Source organism: Suricata suricatta, chromosome 14 (genome assembly GCF_006229205.1).
Source record: "Suricata suricatta isolate VVHF042 chromosome 14, meerkat_22Aug2017_6uvM2_HiC, whole genome shotgun sequence".
In the NCBI taxonomy this organism is placed as follows: Eukaryota; Metazoa; Chordata; class Mammalia; order Carnivora; family Herpestidae; genus Suricata; species Suricata suricatta.
This window is the reverse complement of record NC_043713.1, coordinates 71,776,809-71,795,846: the sequence shown is the minus strand read 5'-3', so window position 1 is coordinate 71,795,846 and position 19,038 is coordinate 71,776,809. Positions and strand designations below refer to the sequence as shown.

The window sequence follows — 19,038 nt, the reverse complement described above, 5'->3', positions numbered from 1 at the left end:
CAGACAGAGCCCCAGTGTCCTGTCCAGTGCCTGCCCCCCACCCACCTGGGAGAGTGCCTCTCTCTAGCTCACACCACCCAGGCGGGGCAAGGCCGGGGTGACTCATCAGGCCCCACAGAGGGCAAGGCCGTGGGGCCACCGCAGTCACTCGGTCATTCTGGAGGTCCTTGGCCCACGGGGTTCTGACGATGCGCACAGTGGGCTTTTGAAGACAGCCATTCACTTCCGCCCGTCCTCAGCCCAGGGGTAGGAGCCACCAGGAGGTAGTGTGGCCCAGTGGTTTTAAGAGCATGTGCCGTGCAACGCGGAAGGCCACACGCTGTAGGGTTCCATTTACATGAAATGCCCGGAAGAGGCAAATGCATCGGGACAGAGAGCTGACGAGTGGCTGCCAGGGGGTGGGAGAGAGCGCGGGCAGGGGAACGGCTGCCGGGAATGGGGTGCCTTCTGGGGTGATGCAAACACCCTGGAACTAGATGGTGGGAATGTGTATCCAGCTCGGAATATGCTAGAAAACGCCCACTGAATTGCACACCCTGAAAGGGTGAGTTGTGAGGTACATGCACTACATCTCATCACCCCTTCCTGGCTCGGTGACCTCGGGCAGTGGCTTCCCTTCCCCAAGCCTCAGTTTCCCTGGTGTAACACGGGAACATCATGGGGCCCCTGGGGGGCTCAGTCGGCTAAGCGTCCAGCTTCGGCTCAGGTCATGATCTTGTGGCTCGTGGATTCAAGCCCTGCACTGGGCTCTGCGCTCACAGTTCAGAGCCTGCTTGGGACTCTCTCTCTCTCTCCCTCTGCCTCTCCCCTACTTGCTCTCTCTTTCTCAAAAAAATAAATAAACATTAAGAAAACAACAACGTGGGGTCGTCATGAGGATTAAACAGGAGTAAGGGTCCAGCAGGGGGTCTGGCCCAGAGCAGAGGCTCAAGGACATGGTATCCCTGTCGCAGAAGGCAGGGCAGAGTGGGTACTCGGACCCCGACTTCCTGGCTCCGAAGCCCGGGCTCATCACCGTGCTCGGAGACCTGGCCTTCCAAAAGGGTTTTCTTGCCCCTCATGTCCCTCCCTTGCCATCTCCGGGAGGCGGCCAGGACGGGCACAGCCCCATTTCCCAGCTGAGAGGCTGCACCAGAAGGGACAGACCTCCACCCACCCAAGCAGGCATCCTTCCTCCTCTTTCTCACGTGCAAAAGTCCTGAGGTTGCCAAGTCAGAGGAGAGAGCAGATACCCAGGGAACGAATGGGTTCATCGGGCCTGGGAAGGGAGCCTGACGCAGAGCCGAAAACCAGTCCGAGACCCTCTCCCTGCCCGCGCCCGCCTCACCACCAGCCTATGCCAACAGCAGGCTGTGTCGCTGGTTAACTGCTTAAAAATTATTCCTGAGATGCCACCACTAGCAGGGCCTGCCCGCCTTGGTACCTTTCACACGTCACCGTCTGTCTCAATCTAAGTAATGACCCCAGAAGTTAGATATTAGATATTATTGTCTCCGTTCCCACACGAGTAAACCAGGTCCCGGGAGAATGGGGGCGGCAGGGGGAGCTGTTTATCCAACACCGCCCAGCACCGAGCACCTTCACATTTGCCTCTCCTGTGAGGGGGACAGCACCATCATCCCCATTTTACACGGGGGCCAAGTGAGGCGCAGAGAGACAAGGGACCCAGCCGAGGTCACACTCAACAGGAAGGGACTGTGGCTAGGATTCCAACCATCTGCTTCTAACCCGGTGTGAGTTCATCCCTTGAGGGTCTAGAAGGCCGCTCTCTGGGGTCCCCCTTGGAATCAGGCAGGTGGGGCAGTGGTGAGGCGCTGGAGCCTGCAGGTGGGCAGACTTGGAGTTTGAACCTTGGCTCTGCTGCTTACTGGCTGTGTGACCCCCGACGGGTCCCCTCACTTCTCCTCACCTCTGCTTTCTCATTTCTAAAAGGAAGCTAGTCGCAGCCCCCACTCCTGGGTGACCTGTTCAGTGTGGGTGTCAGAGCCCCACAAAGGGCGGCCCTGGGGTGCCTTGGTCGGTTGAGCGTCCGACTCTGGCTCAGGTCACGCTCTCACGGTTCATGAGATGGAGCCCTGCATCGGGTTCTGTGCTGTCAGTGCAGAGCCAGCTTCAGATCTTCTGTGTCCCTTTCTCTCTGTCCCTCTCCCATTTATGCCCTTTCTCTCAAAAATAAATGGAACATTAAAAAAAAACTAAAAAAAAAAAAGTAATAAAGTGCAACCCCAAAGACTTTGGGGGATTAATGGGAACTTCTCTGTCCAGTCACCACTGAGTCCCCAGTGCCTAGAGCAGGGCCTGGCACTCAGTAGCTGTTCAAGATACATTTGCTGAACGAATGAATGAACGGACACAGATGAACCTCTGTCCAACTGCCTAGCTAGCTAATTTCCTTCCTCTCTCCCAACCTTTAACAGATAACTTATGGAAGACCTACTATGTGCTGGGCTTTCTGACCTGTGAGACCCACACCCACCACGAGGATGACAGCTATCATGAGTCCATTGTGCAGATGAGGAAACTGAGACTCAAGGAGACCAGGACACTTGGCCAAGCCCACTCCATCTCAGAGCCAAAGTCTGAATTCGAGTAGGTCATTTCTTCTGATGCCCCTGCCTTGGTAATCTGTCTGTTCAGTCACTCCTTCCCTTCCTCCTTCCTTCCTTCTTTCTTTCCTTCCTTCCTTCCTTCCTTCCTTCCTTCCTTCCTTCCTTCCTTCCTTCCTTCCTTCCTTCCCTCCCTCCCTCCCTATGTTTACAGGTATTCCTGAGCCCCTAGTCTTTGCAAGAGGAGACAGTAGTGAACCAGGCTGACGGGTCCCTGGCCTGAGGTTAACTGGCCCTTGCCCACAGGGGTGTCCCCTGAGCCTGTGGGGTGCACTCGCAGCATGTGTTAGAAGTGCCCCCCCCAGTACACACACACAGACACACACACACACACACACACACACACGGAACCATCCCAGAAGGTGGTCAGCCCTCCCGGTCAGCTGGGTAGAACCCAGGCCACTCCACCCTCAGGGAAAAACAGGCGCCGGTGAGACTGAGGAGCCTTTTGTGCAGGGGGGAGACAGGGCGGGCGGCCGTTACTCACCACCCAAAGAAAAATAAGAGTATTCCCATTCGGTCAATAGCCTTCCTGTCTGCCCCCCACACCCTCTCCTCCTTCTTGCAGCCTTTCCCATTCTCTGACCTCATCTGGAGCAGACCCAAGACCATTTACCGAGGGCTTCCTATGCCCATGGTGTGATGTCTGACCCTCCCTCACCAATGAAGAAACACGCTCAGAGAGGTGAGGTGACCTACTTAGGGTCACACAGCCAGCAGTAGCCAGGGCTCAGGACAGAGCGGGGAAGCCAGTGATTAGGAAAGGGCTCAGAGGCAGGAAAGAAGTCAGAGTCATGGTGAAAGTAGGGACCTGGCCTCCCTTCTTCGTTCCTGTCCAGCCAGGGTGCAGTTCACGGGACCCAAGGGAAACCCAGGCAGGGGAGTTCAGGCTGGGGCAAGAGTAGTGGCCAGAATAACCCAAATCTCCCTCCAGCTGACAGAGCTCCAACCTCCAGCAAATCCTGGGTGGCAGCTCCAGGAACAGAAAGGTCAAGCTACCCCCTGAGGTCACACAGCAGCGAGTGGCAGAGCTGGAACGTGGACGAAGGCGGGTCTGACTCTAAGAGGGGCTAGTCTGAGGTGGAAGTGGAACTGGCCACTGGGCTTTCAGGAGGGACCCAAGGGGACCAGAGTCACTTCCTGCCCCCTTGGAGCCCCTGTTTTCTCAGCCATAAAATGAGATTCAGCCTTCCGGCCTCTGCCCATTTCCAGGGGGGCGAGGCTATGACATCATCGAGGTGATCATCAGGTGACAGACGCTGGTTATACACCATGTGGCGCTGGAGATGCCCACGTCCACCTCTCAGAACAGGCACTCTTATCCCCATTTTTCAGATGGGGAAACCAAGGCCCAGGGAGTAAGGGAACTTACTGACAGCCGGGATTTGAACCAGATAGCCAGGTTCTGGCCCTACTATTTTAGTTTTTATTTTTATGTATTCATTTGTTTATTTAAGTAGGCTCCACACCTGTGGAGCCTAATGCAGGGCTTGAACTCATGACCCCAAGATCAAGCCTGAGTTGAGATCAAGAGTCAAGATGCTCAACTGACTGAGCCACCCAGCACCCCCTCCAGCCTTAGTTTTCAAAGCATTAAATCAGGGAAGCAGGAAACTTTGACGGGCTCCTGGCACTCAGTCAATGCCTGTAAATATCTCACGGCTGAAAAGGCACCGTCCTTTGTCCAAATGCAAGTCTAGCTTTGCCCCCTGCTCCATTCCACCCACCTGCCTGGCACAGAGGGGCTCTCAGAGGGTGCCCTAGGGATGAGCTGGAGGAAAACGTGTCCTGGAACAGGCCGGGGGAACAGGAGGGGGAAGAAGATGCTGCTCCGGGGCCCCGTCCATGTGCCCCAGACTGTCTTTGCAAAGTGGAATCTGAGAGTGCCATTTGACAGAAGAGGAAACGGAGGTTCAGAAAGGCCAGGTGACTTGGACCTGGGCTTCCCTGGACCCAGAGCACAGACCCAGGACTTCAAGTAGGGCCCGTCTGAGCAATCCAGATTCTTCTCTCTACCCTGCAGAATCTCTTCCCCATGACTCCACGGAAGGACAAATGGAGACAGGCCACCTTGGAAGTTAAGTGCATGGACTTTGGAATCAGACAAATGGAGTTCAGATCCCAGCTCTGCCCTCCCCAACTAAAAGACCCTGGGCAAGCAACTTCACTCTCCAGACCTCTCAGCTCCTCCCTCTCAAAAATGGGAACAGTAGTAGTTTCATATCCAAATGTACTAAGAGTATTTGGCTCGGTGCCTCGCACATAGTAAGTGCTCAATAAATGCTCACGGCCATCATAAGGACTACTGATGTGGCCCAGGCTTGGCCAAAGCCAGGCAGAATCTTGCTTGCACCCAGTGTTGTTGCACCCAGAGCAGCAGCCGCAGGGCCTAAGGCCACAGGTATCTCGAGAGATCTGAATTAATCTTTAATAGGTGAATTCCACTCCAAATGGGTGATGTGGAGCATTCCAGAGGGCCCGCTGGCATGCAATGTTCTCTGGGCTCCCCAGATCTGGTGTGTGACAAGAAGCAGAGCTGCTCTGTATGGGCCAGTGATTTGGGGAGGGGCCTGCAGTGTCTCTCCCAGAATCAAATGGGGGAAACTGAGGCAGACAGCAGCTCAGGGGCCTGTGAGGGGTCAAGATGCCCACTCCAGGCAAACTCGCCCTCCCACCAAGGAACAGATACAGGACCTCAGGGGACTTGGGCCCTCTCAGAATGATGTGTTCAGTCACTCAGCTGTGCACTAGAGATTCACGAAGCACCTGCTCTGTGCCGGGCACAGGGAGGCCAACCCCTCCCACGTTTCCTCCCACCCGCCCCTCTCCAGTCCCTCATCCCGGGCCTCACGTGTCCAGCTGGGATGGCTTCCCCAGCCTGGGGACTGGCCTCCCTGCCTGGCCCCGCCTGCAGCCAGAGGGACCTTTCTGGACCGCACATCCGGCATGTGCCCCCCAGCCGGGACTTCGAGGCTTCTGGATCTGACCTAGCCCCTGCCTGTCCAATCCCTTGCCCTTCCTGTTCACGTCACACATTCCAGACAAACGGAACAACGTCTTGGCTCTCCAGACTCTGGTTTCACCCACGTGGCAACAGGTAGTGATTGGGTCTTTGCTAATGCCCTTCCCTTTACCTGAATGCCCTTTCCCTTACATCTGCATTTATACTTCAAGGCGTGGCTTGAACCCCCACCTTGATCAGGCCCTACCTGATCCCTTCCCAGACTGCTTTCCTGGGTCCCATTCATTTGATAGCACACATCTGCCAGGCATCTACTGTATGTGCTCACCTTGCTGGGTGCCCACAGGTGAGGCACAGGTGCAGCCTGCCTGGAGGGCACAACTGGCAGGAGAGGCAACCCCGGTTTGGGGGAGGCAGTGGAGGGGGGCAGAGCTCTCTGGCTAGAGCCTGCCTAGGGTCTGAGATTGACACAGGGGGGCTCTCCAGGAGGCTTTGCTAGACACAGGAGAAAGTGGCCAAGGCCCCGTTCCCACCAGGTGAACTGCCAGGCGCACCTGCAGACCCCCCCCAGCGCATCTTCTCCCACCCTCGCCCCCTCACCTCACAGCCACCCACCTGGCTTTACAAACCAGCCCTGATGTGGCCCCTGAGCTCCATCTCCATTCGTTTGGGGAGCTCCTCCCCCACTCCGATTCACCACTGACAAAGGTGGGAAAGAGGGGTCCCCCTTAATTCAAACAGAATGAATCAGAGAAATGAAGAAATGGCCAATCACCCTTTGTCACCTCTTCATTCCCGGCGCAGGCACAATGACGCTAGCTGAGCTGGGAGTGGGGGACCGGTCCCCCCAGCCTGTCTGTCCTCCCGACAGCCCATTTTACAGATGAGCTGTCCCTCAGGCACTCAAGGGACCTAACCAAGGTCACACAAAACTGGGGTGGCACAGCAGGGGCCCACATGGGCCCCACCCCCTTCTAAGCCGGGCTGACCGGGGCCTGACTCTTCTACTTGACCTCTCTAATGAGACCAACTTTACAACTTCCTCATTTGCCTCATGGAGTTACCCCCGTCCTTGCCCCACAGATACAGTGGTGAAGCTTAAGTCCTCCAGCGGTTCTTAGCTCCCAGAGCAAAGCTCACACACATCACACATCCCCAGCAGAGGCCCGTTCTAGAGGCTGAGCCAGGGCATCCCCTGGTCACCAGGCAGGGAGGGCTCCCTGGGTTTCAATTCCACTTGGCTACATCCCTGGCCTGAACCTCAGTTTCCTCATCTGGAAAATGGGGAGGACAGACAGAGCAACTGCGGGGAGCTGGGGCGGGTGGGGGTGGTAGGCAGCCCCAGCCAGTCTAGGGGTGTCTGCAGGCAAGTGGGGAGCGTGGGAGGTCTCTCTCCATTCTTCCGGACCTCCCAGGAGTCTCTGGAGGCAGAGCTGAGGTTAAAGATTGTCCTGCCTCTTGGAGGAAGAGCTGTCTCTGGGACTCACTAAGGCCAACTAAGAAGTGGCTCCGGAACTTCCAGACTTCCGAGTCCCTCCTGCTGGCTTAACGGTAGAAGGCAAACCTCAGGGCCCCCGACTCCCCCTTCCTAGCCCCCCCAAATGGGGATGCCTCTAAGGTGGGCTGCAGGACCTCCTAGATTTGATTCCTGCGCTTGGATCTTGGGGACCCGGGGACCTCCCTCCCCAGACCCGACGACCCCAGGGAAATAAAACCGAAGCCGAGAGAGGAGGTGGCGGGTCCAAGGGCGCGCAGCGGGCAGCGGGAGCTGGCGGGACCCCGCGCCTCCTTCCCGCGCCCCGGGCCGGCACCTCGGAGCCTCTGAGATGTCCCCGGGGGGCGCGAGGGACCCTCGGCTGGGCCGCCCCCCCCCCACACTCTCCAGGATCCCTGCCCCGAGGGCCCAGGCCCCACTCACCTCCAGGACCGCGAGGCGCTTCCTGAATCCCGGCCGCCGGCTCCCGCCCGCTCACCCGCCCGGCGGCGCGACTCTCCTCCCCCGGCTCAGGTTCCAGCGCCGCGCCCGCCCCCCCACCCCGCGCATCGCCGCCTCTGCAGGGGTGGGGGGGCGGGGGCGGGCCCCGACAGGGCGGGCCCCCACCCGGGGAGTTGGGCGTCGCGATCACGGCCGGGCCAGGAGCTTCCCGGGGAGGGCTCTGCCTGGAACCCTGAGATCCCTCCCGAGCTCCTGACCCCGCAGTCCTAGGGCTGCTTCTCCTCCGGTGATCGGCGCCTGGTGGCTCATTCATTCATTCAGTAGACAGTAGCCCCCTCCCATCCCGCCCCAGACGTGGCTGCGGGGACCCTGCCCTGGGGTAGCCCCACAGGGGAGGCACGTGAGATACAGACCGTGCTGTCTGGGGCTAGATACACGGAGACCCCTTTCTTCACCTCTTTGCCAGCGCTTAGCAAGCGGCCTGGCACCTAGTAGGTGATCGAGGTGGGGTTTTTGTTGTTGTTTTGCTTTTTAATCTTTTATTGGATGGTGAAGGTGAGCTCCTGACATGCAGTCTCGCCTTTTACTTGGATGCCTCCACGGGACAGGACGAGCAGCTCACTTCTGTTGGGACCTGTTGGGGTGGGGGGGGCTTAGCTCCAGAGCCATGCTCCCTGAGCCCCAGCTGGCGCTCTCTGTGCCCCACCAACTGAGCAGCAGTCTCTCCACTTCTGCGCCTGTGTCCCCACTGTAGATATGTCCCCAGCCCAGAGCCACAGTGGAAATGCAGGGAGCACCAGGTCCATGCAGAGCACAAGGAATGTTTCTAGCCCCTTCATCATTATTGTTTTTCTTGAAACTGCGCTGGATCCCGAGGACAGTGGGGTCCCCTCAGCCTGCAAACAGAAATGGCTCGCTCCCGTGACATATTGGTTCGGCAGCTAGAAAGTTGAATTTTGGAATTGCTGGGGAGGGAGAGAGAGCAGGGGTGGGGGGAGAACCTGAACAGAAATGAGGTGTTCAGACTGCCAGTGCAAAGCGTTTACAAAAATAATAAACCTTAATAATTAACTCACTGAGAGTGGTGGGGGTGTGGGGAGGGAGATTTGTCGAATAATCCTTCCTCCCAGGCTGCGAGGCAGGGATCCGGGTGCTCGCCTTAGAGATGGGGATCTGGGCGTGGAGAGGTGTGTGCCTTCTCCAGAAGGTGCTCCCTGCATAACCGTAACTGGGAGGGAGAGAAGCTTTCCCGGCTGGGCTTTTGGGATCTTAGTGCAAACAGGCAGCTATCTGGCTGTGTGAGGAATGTAAACAGGAGAGGCCCGCCAGACCCTGAGCCTCTCTGCTGGGGGCCTTGCTGGCTGGGACTGGACCGGGATGGGAGGTGAGGGGGCATCAGACAGAACTAATCTGGGGCCCGTTTTCTGCAGACAGGCCCCTCTTGAAGGAAAAGAAAATGACAAGGGTGATCCTGGCTCCCTGGATCCTGATGGAGATGGGGCCAGGGATGTGCCTGCTCTCCTCCGAGGTCAGGGCTTGAGCTGGGAGCCCTCAGCACCAGGGTGCTAACCCAGGCCCCTCCGGCCCCCCATGTCACAGACCGGGCTCTTGCAAGAGCCTCCCCTTCCAGTGCCCCTGTCCTTGTCTGGAAGAGAGTACGTTTCCATGAGACGAGGAGTCACAGCTGCCTTTTTTTTTTTTTTAGCTCATTTATGTATTTGGAGAGAGAATGAGAGGAAGAGTGGGCCTGTGTGCAGGTGCAGGCAGGGGAGGGGCAGAGAGAGAGAGAGGGGAGAGAGAATCCCAAGCGGGCTGTCAGGGCCAAGCCCGACCTCAGGCTCATTCCCATGGAACCGTGAGATCATGACCTAAGCCAAAATCGAGAGCTGCCCAGGCACCCTCCTGTCTGTCTTGTTCACAGCTGCAAGACCAGCTTCCGGCACTTAGTGGGCACTTTAAAAATGTTGGTTGGGGCGCCAGGGTGGCTTAGTTGGTCAAGCGTCAGGTTCTTGATTTCTGCTCACATCATGATTTCATGGCTCGTGGGAGCCAGCCCTGAATTGGGCTTCGTGCTGTTGTCCAAGAGCCTACTTAGGGTTCTCTGTCTCCCTCTCTCTCTGCCCAGTGTGCGCACTCTCTCTTGTTCTCAAAGATAATAAATAAGCTTTTTAAAATAATTTAAAAAATAGGGGCACCTGGGTGGCTCAGTCGGTTAAGCGTCCAGCTTTGGCTCAGGTCATGATCTCTCAGTCCATGGGATGGAGCCCCATGTCAGGCTCTGTGCTGATGGCAGCCTGGAGCCTGCTTCGGATTCTGTGTCTTCCTCTGTCTCTGCCTCTCCCCAGCTCACTCTCTGTCTCTCTGTCTCAAAAATAAAAATAAAGACATAGAAAAAAAGAAAAACAAATTTAAAATTTAAAACACCAAAAATGTTAACATTTAAAAATAATAACAATAACAATAATAATAAATAATTTTTAAAATACTGGTTGATTGCAAGCATGGAGGTCTGCCTGGCAGGGAAGGGATGAGTAGGAAGAGGAAGTGAGGTGCTCAGGACACCCCGCAAACACTCGCTGGATTTACTGAGTGTGAACAGAGGGCCACTGCTAGGGTGTGACTGCCGTTATGTCACTGTTTTTGTCGCTGGCGAAGCTCTCGGGCCTCTGTCCTGGAAGGACAAGGGGTCTTAACAGGCAGAAGGAACATCCCTTAAGGAAGGAAAACCGTGGAGGCCTTTAGCACAGGCAGGATCCTGCTAGAGCTCCGCCCGGCCTTCTGGCCCACACAGGTTCTAGAGCACCCCAGGGGCCCTCTACCCCTACCACAAAGGGAGGCCCTGGGCTGCACCCAGGGTCTGCACTTACCAAGCACCTACTGTATGCCAGACTCAGTGCCAGGCGCCGGGGACAGATCAGTAGACCAGATGGGTCAACATCTCAGGGACTTTACACCTGGTGCACCTGCCCCCAACGCCCCGGGGGGGAGGGTGCCCAGTTATAAAAACAAGACATGTGCACCTCACTTTACCTTTGGCATGACTCTGATGTTGCCTCCAACCCACTCATCTCCTGACAGCCTGGAAGGGAAGGATTCTTATACCATTTGCCAGAAAAGGACACAGACAGACCATGCATCTGGGATCCCACAGCTGGTAGGATTTGAACCCACACCCAGCAGACTGTACTCAGGGTAGCACAGCCGGTAAAAATACGGTCCCCAAAAGACAGGTGCACGAGGTGCCTCAGTGCCTTAGTGGATTATGCGTCAGACTCCTCGATCTTGACTCAGATCGTTATTTCATGGTTCAGGGGATAGAGCCTGGAATCGGGCTCCCTGCCGTCGATGAGGAGCCTGCTTAGGATTCTCTCTCTCATTCGCTCTTTGCCCCTTCCCAGCTTGTGCACAGCCGCATGCACTCTCTCTTTCTCTCTCTCTCTCAAAAACAAACAAACATTTAAAAAAAATATGGTCTCAAAAAGACAGACAATGAGACGCATGGGTGGCTTAGTCGGTTGAGCGTCCAACTTCAATTCAGGTCATGATCTCACAGTTCATGGGTTCGAGCCCTGTGTCAGGCTGTGTGCTGACAGCGCAGAGCCTGGAGCCTGTCTTCCGATTCTGTGTCTCCCTCTCTTTCTGCCACTCCTCTACTCGTGCTCTCTCTCTGTCTCTCAAAAATGAATAAATATTTTAAAAAATTTTTTAAAAGATAAACAATTAAAAAAATAAGTGTCCACAAGGCTGTGGAGAGGCGGGCCCCTCACGCACTCCTGGTAGAGTAGAAGATGGTGCAGCTGCTTTGGAAAACAGTCTGGCAGTTCCTCCAACTGTTCAACGCAGGATTACCACCAGCAATTCCACTCCGAGGGATAAAGCCGGGAGAAATGAAAACTTGGGTCCACACAAAAGAACTTGAATACGAATGTTCATAGCATCGCGATTCGTAATAGCCCCAAATAGCAACAACTCAGGCGGTAACTGGATAAATAAGATGTGGCATATCTACACAGTGGAATATCATCCAATAACAGAAAGAATGCAGTATTGCCACTGGCCGCAGCACGGATGGGCCTGCAAAAGGGAAAAAGTTGGACGGACGTCGAAGACACGTGTCACGTGGTCCTGTGGGTATGAGACATCCAGGAAAAGCACGTCGACAGTAGATGAATGGCCGCCAGGGCCTGGGGGAGGTGAGGCTTGGAGGGCGTTACCCAAAGCTGCTGCGTTTCTTTCTAGGGTGATGAGAATGTTCTCGAGCGGATGGGTGACAGGTCTCACTGGGAATATACTCAAAGCCATTGACTAGGACGCCTTAAACAGTTGAATTGCATGGTGTGTGACATTTATCTCAATAAAGCTGTTACAAAACATTTTATTTATTCATTTAAAAAACTTTTTTAACATTTATTTATTTTTGAGAGACAGATCATGAGCAGGGGAGGGGCAGAGAGAGAGGGACACAGAGAATCGGAAGCAGGCTCCAGGCTCTGAGCTGTCAGCCCAGAGCCCTACGTGGGGCTCAAACTCAGGAACCGTGAGATCATGACCTGAGCTGAAGTCGGCCGCTTTGCCGGCTGAGACACCCAGGTGCCCCAAAACATTTTTTTAAAGAATGTGGTCCTTTGGGGCACCTGGGTAGCTCCGCTGGTTAGGCGTCTGACTTCAGCTCAGGTCATGATCTCATGGTTGATGTTCGAGCCCCGTGTCAGGCTCTGTGTCGACAGTGTGGAGCCTGCTTGGGAGTCTGTGTCTCCCTCTCCCTCTGCCCCTCAAAAATAAATAAATAAACATTAAAAAAGAAAAGAATGTGGTTCCTGGGGTCAAAAGGATCTGGGTGTAACTCTCCCATGTGTCTTAGCCGTGTGACCTCAGGCAGATGACCCTGCTTCTCTGAGCCTCGCTTTTTCATCTATAAAGTGGGGACAGTAACCACTCCTACCAGCCATGAGAGGATTCAACACGGTGCTCTTGACGGCCGAGCTGCACGGGAACATGGTGGCTGCTCAGTAATCAGTCCCCTGCAGCCGCCGCACTTGCCCCCAGTAAGACCAACTTAACATCCCCAGCCAAGCGCTCCGATGTTCCCCCAACATCCTCCCTCACGTGACGTGACGCCTTCCTCTCTGTGATTTCTTCATCAATATTGTGAGGATGGTTCTACTGTTCCCATTTTAATTCTCCGATTTATGGCTGGCAGCCCAGGAGACAGGCAGCACAGTTGTCCCCCACACTCCCAGGTCAACACGTCTTTCCTCCTGCTGCGCTGGCCCCATCTCGTCCTTCTTTCTCCTCACAGCGCTGCCTTAGGCCAGCTGGTGGCCTCAGGGCTCCAGAGCGTGGGTTAGCCAGGGCTGGTAGGTCCCTGGGGGCCTGGAGTGATTCCCCGAGGACAGATGCACCCTGAACCCCCACGTGGGCTGGATTCCCACTGACCCAAGGCTCGTGGCCCCTCCTCCCCATAGCCCCGAGGGGCGAGTCTTCTCCAGCCCTTCTGCAGGTGGATAAACCGAGGCTCTGAACGGTGAAGCCCCTTGCCCACGGTGCCGGTCAGTGCTGTGGTCAGGATTTGGACCCGGCCACTGTCTAAATGCAAGCGACACCCTCCGCCCCCTACTCCAGCCACAGGATGAGACTGGGGAGTGTGGGGCCGTCCGGGTGAGAAATCCTGGTGGCCTTTTTGTTATCTCTCCAGTGAGTGCACGGCATGGATGGGCCCACGCCACAACGAGAAGAAAGGATGGAAGAGACAGCTGGGGAAAGGTGCTGGGGAAGTACCAGGGTTGGCACGTGCGCATGTATGCGGCCCTTGCGTGTGCCAGGTGCCATGGAGAGCTTTATCTTCATGGGTTCCTCCCAGCTGCAGGAGAGAGGTGAAGGCACCTGCCCGAGGTCACACAGCCGGAAGGGCGCTGTGTCTGAGTCCCTTCAGAGCTGCCCCAGTAGACAGCAGTCCAGCCCCCCCCCTTCCCGCCCTGTGAAATCACATCCTCTCGCATTTGCCAGGAAGCTACCGAGACAGGATACAAGAGGCTGGTGACCGATCAGCTGGTTTGTCCACCTCAGTCCTGCTTGCAGCTGGCCCGGAGACTAGAGGCCCTGCCAGGCACCTCCAGTGAGGCTCTTCTGGAATTCTCCCTGGGGCAGAAACCTGAGAGCAGGTGGGAAGGAAGCCCTTCCCTTCAGAGGACCGTTGCCATGGGCACAGCCACCCTTCTGTGGGTGTGGTTGGGCCACAGCTGCCCACTGGCATTTCAAAGATAGCCTTCATCTGAACTTGCGGTGCGGTGAGGGAGGGGGCATCTAGGCCTCGGGGCCAGCGGGGTCTGAGTAATTCAGGGCTTCCCACCTGGGGTCTGGGGGTAGGCTGCTGGGGGTCCGTCAGGGTCCCTGAAGTGATGAGTGAAATCTTCACAGTGAACTAGCACTTTCTGGAGCGAGTCCCCAGGCTGTCGTGGAGGCCTGGGACCCCTCCCTGCTCACATCCTCTTGATGGTTTCTCAGCCCGAAGAGGCACCAGTTGGGGGTGGGGAGATAGCCTCTTGTCCCAGCCGAGAAAAAGAACCCGTGGAGATCCTACTAAGAGCTTTGTAAACTGCGAATTGGCTCTGTCACCCTCTGTTCACAGAGGCTATGACTTCCCTTGCTCTTAAAACAAAAACCACATCCCACCTTAAGCTCCAGTCTCCAGCCACTTTGCCCTCTCCCTCCTTAGAACATGCTGCTTTCTCTCCTGCCTCAGGGCCTTTGCACTAGCTGTAGCCAGCCCCATTTCATGGCCTGCTCTTTCTCCCCCTTCAGATCTCAGCTCAAATGTTACCTCCGCAAAGAGCCCTTTCCTGGCCTCCCCCATTTTCTGTCTCCTCTGGTGCTCCATGAGCCTCTTGGAGGATGGGGCCTCATCTGTCCTGTCTCTGCAGGAGGCCCTGAGCCTAGCTCAGGCCCTTGCACATAGAAGGAGTTCAGCAAACAGCAGTTGGATGACTTGCCTTCCAGACAATCCATCTCTGGGCTAGACCAAGGGCTCCCTAAGGGCGAATCGTCCACATCGCTGCCCTTTATCAAGCACCCTGTAAGCGCCAGGCCCTGAGCTGAGTGCTTTGCACATGTCATCCCCATAAAGGTCACAAGGAAGGACTTGTGTCCCCACTGGAGGATGTAGTGGTGATTTCACTGGAATTATGAATACCTACCAGGCGCTCCTTACGGTGACATGAGGTCGCTGCTGGAGATTGACAGAACGCGGAGGGAGCTTTGAACTATCTAATCTCCTGATAGTATAGATGAGAAACTAAAGCCCAGAGGGGAGAAGGAACTTGCCCCAAGTCCCACAGCAGATCAGGGCAGAGTAGAAATGCAGTCAGACTGCACGATGTTTTCTGGGGGTTTCCTCTTGACATGTTCACATGGGTCCTGCTGTATCTTTAAGAAAACGGAGTGAGTGAAATGCTTTGGGGTAACTGCGTCCCCCAGAAGCCCCTGGTGTGTATCCAGATGCTATTGTATTCAAATGCTATGATGCCATAGCAACACAATACATTTTAAAAATGAATAAAGGCCATTTCTTGAATATCTTCTACATGTCAGGCACTTTGCACACATTACATTATGGACTCCTGCTAGAGGTGTTCCCGTCCCATTTTACAGAAGCAGAAACTGAGGCTCAGCGTGGTGAACTGACTCCCCTGGATCACACAGCTACAAAGTTATAGAACCTGGACTTGAGCCCCAAATATGCTGGGCGGTGATGGTGGCAGTGATGGTGGCAGTGATGGTGGCGGTGCCACCGGTAGTGGTCGCAGCAGTGGTAATAGTAGTAAAAGCAACAAGATACACCTTTGACCCAGAGGCTGAGCTGAACGAAGTCAGAACCCCAAAGCATCGCCTGAGAGACTCCCAACCTTCCCACCGGCATTCAAATGGGGCTCCTCATTTGGCCCTTGGAAACCACCCCGAAGACGCTAGCGCTAGCGGCGAGGAGGCAGAGGTTGGGAGGCCCTGGCGGGGAATGGCGGGGACCCGCGGCTATTCTGCGGGGGCACAGTGCTCACAGCGCCACCTACCGGGACGCGCGGGAGCCGCAGGCGGTCAGCGCGCAGGCGCGCGGCCCCAAGACTGGGGGGAGGGGGCGAGCGGGACCGCGAGGGGGACAAGGGGGGCGGCGTACACCCGGGGGACTCATCAACCAACCCACCAAACCGGAAGAAGGGAATACCCCTCCCTCTATTGTCCTGTAATTCTCGGTAAATGATAATCAGGCCAACACCGAACGATGACGCAGCCCAGTTCCATGGACTCTCAGTGAGCTGGGAACTATGGCATCCCGTTGTATGGATGAAGAAACTGAGGCTCAGAGAAGTGCAGGGGTTTGTCTGTGGCCACTCAGCTCTAACAGAGCCAGGACCCCCTACTCTATCGCATCATCACACACACCCTGCCCCATAAATACATCTTTGCGGTTTTATTTAACACTAAGACAGCTTTCTATACTTCAAATTGCTTTGCAAATAGTAACATTTAAGTTATTTTTGAAGTGTATTTATTTATTTTGAGAGAGAGCATGTGTGCAATCAGGGGAGGAGCAGAGAGAGACAAACAGACGGAATCCCAAGGAGGCTCCTAGCTGTCAGCACAGAGCCGCTAGGAGCTTGAACCTTGAGATCATGACCTGAGCTGAAATCAAGAGCCAGTGGCTTAACAGACTGAGCCACCCAGGCGCCCCAATAACCTTTAACTTAAACCTCACAACCTGTGAGGTGGGTGTGGTATAGAAAAGGAAACAGGCTTTTTTGGGGAAAAATGGCTTTCAGTTCCTTGTCTATAGTAGGGATGTGTTATGGGTTTGAAATATTCGTTATGGGCTTGAACTATTGCTCCGTGAGGTTTAGTGGAATGAACCAACAGGTGAATACACCCGTCAACCTCTGTCCAACTTTTGGGCTCATCCGGGTTTCTGTGCACCGTCAGGTTAGGCTGGGTCAGGGAGGTGACTCCCCGCAGCGGGATGTCCTGGCAGGAAGATGTGCCGGGAGGCGGGCTCACCGTCAGCTGGCATCAAAGTGGCCACGGCCAAGGGGAGGTGCCTGGCTGGGTCACGCCGGCCAAGTCCTCTTGCCCTGTCCTCGGGGGTCAGCTTCCTCATCTGACAGATGGGGCTCCTGATGCCAGTCCAGGTGCTTGTGAAATGGTGTCTGTAAACTTGTACCGGGTGGGCCAGGTACACAGCAGGTGCTCAGCGTGTGTTCCTTCCTCCCTGGCCCCAGGGCAGAAGTCAGCCCCACTTTGACAAAAATGAAATGGAAGGACACAGACGCACTGCTGGCTTTGTCTCTAGGCCACCCAATGTGCCCGCAGGGGCCTGGCAGGTGCCAGGGGGGAAGGAGATTGGCCTGGGAAAACGCCAACCTTCCACAAACACATTGCCTTCCTGGCCTCATCGGATTATGTAAGAGACACAAAGAAAAGTCTCTCTCACTTTCTTTTAAGTAATTTCTGTCCCCAATGAGGGGCTTGAACACACGACCCCAACATCAAGAGTCTCATGCTCTACTGAGCCAGACAAGTGCCCCAAGAAAGGCTGTTTTTACTTTTTTTTTTTTTTAATTTTTAATGTTTGAGAGACAGAGACAGAACATGAGCAGAGAAGGGGCAGAGAGAGAGGGAGACACAATCCCTCTGAGCAGGATCCAGGCTCTGAGCTGTCAGTACAGAGCCCGACGTGAGGCTCAAACTCCCAAATCATGAGATTGTGGCCGGAGCCAAAGTTGGACATTTAATCGATTGAGCTATCCAGGCACCCGTAGAAAGGTTGTTTTTAATTTTTAGTTTTTTTTAATTTTTAAAAATGTTTATTTAGTTTTGAGAGAGACAGTACAAGAAGGGGAGGGACAGAGAAAGAGGGAGACGCAGAATCCAAAGCAGGCTCCAGGCTGTGAGCTGTCAGCACAGAGCCCGACATGGGGCTCAAACCCACGAGCTGTGAGATCATGACCTGCACCGAAGTCAGAGGCCAGAGGCTTAACCAACTGAGTCACCCAGGCAACCCTGTTTTAAAATCTTTTTTAATGTTTACTTATTATTGAGAGAGAGCATGAGGGGCAGGGCAGAGAGAGGGGGAGACACAGAATCTAAAGTAGGCTCCAGGCTCTGAGAGGTCAGCACAGAGCCCTATGTGGAACTCGAACTCACAAACTGCGAGATCATGACTTGAGCCGAAGTCGGCCAGTCAACTGACTGAGCCACCCAGGTGCCCCAAAAGGTTGTTTTTAAAAAGAAGATACAGAATTCCTTTTAATTGTGGCAGGATTTTGTGTTTCTAGGAAACCCAGCAGTTGGCAGGGGTGGGGGGGGGCCCCTAAAAAGCAGTTGGAGCTTGGAGAGCTCGGTAGGATTCCGACCACCAGCAACACTGGAAAATACAATGAAATCAGAGATGGTAAAAACTTAGTTCAGGTGTCCATCCCTTGGTCACGCGAGAGGCAGCCTTCCAAACTGGTTACCTAACTGGACTGAACACAGAGCCTTGGAGGTGCTCCATGATTTTCAGGGTCAAGTTCGGATCCTTTCCTCACATGATTTTACACACACGCAGCCTGCTGGGGGTGTCCCTGCATATGGCCAAGAGCGTCCCCTGCCCCGCCCCCTCCACTTCCATGGAGGCTCGGTGCAAGCTGTGACTCTCTACGAGCATCCCAGGATGCGCCCCCCATCTGTGGCCCCAGGCACCCTCTGGGCACTGGCCATGTCATCCCTATTGACTTATGGTCCGTCTTGCCCACTAGACCGCCAACTCTGGAGGAGCAGGAATGACGTAAACCATAGATTCTCTTCTCCATGTAACCCAAGTATCAGAAAAGGCATCAGCCTATGAGCAAGCACGTAACTTCAGGTCACAGGTGAGGGTGACCACAGGGAGTGGTGGGGACTGGGGCAAAGTGGAGAAGTCATTTGTCCACGTGCCCTACCCAGTCAAGGGGACAGTCATTCCTCAGCTCCTGCCGCGCAGTCTGATTTTTTTTCTGAAGAAGCTAGAAATCAAGATGTGTGTGTAAAATCTCTCCAGTTCCTCAATGTGGCAACCACTTCTATTTCTGTAAACCACGGAGGCCAGGAAGCTGTCCCTGGCTGGTCCCCAGTTGTAACTTCTGTTCCAGAAGCAGGGGGTGAGGGGTGGGGGGACAGGGGAGCAAGAACCAAAACCAGCACACCAAGGTGATTCCAAAATAGAGATTTATTTATTAAGGTTCATTTAGTCTCTGCATAAAAATCACCAATTGTTCCTCATTGGGTTTTTAACACACATCAGTTCTGCCGGGGTTGCTCTGTTTGCCCCCATCACATCAAAAATACAGCTCTTTTTAGCGCCAGGAATGACGTTAAGGCAGCGAGGCATTTTTCTTGGGTCTCAGCAGATGGAGGGCTCAGCCTCTCCCCTTGAGAGAATACACATGGTAGGTAGTTTCTTAGGTTGGAAAAGCTGTCCCTGAAGAAAATGACTATGCAGAAAAATGCAAATATAGTCACGTAGGGCCATT

General features: G+C 54.9%; 1 protein-coding gene across 1 annotated transcript in view; it reads right to left on the bottom strand.

The window, feature by feature from the left end:
- The window catches only part of TRPV4 (transient receptor potential cation channel subfamily V member 4), a 33,789-nt gene extending 26,293 nt beyond the window's left edge, over positions 1-7,496 (bottom strand). Inside the window, exon 1 of the mRNA XM_029922181.1 lies at positions 7,487-7,496. The gene's annotated coding sequence lies outside the window, so the exon portion shown is untranslated. The remainder of the gene's footprint in view (positions 1-7,486) is intronic.
- Positions 7,497-19,038: the final 11,542 nt, after the last annotated feature.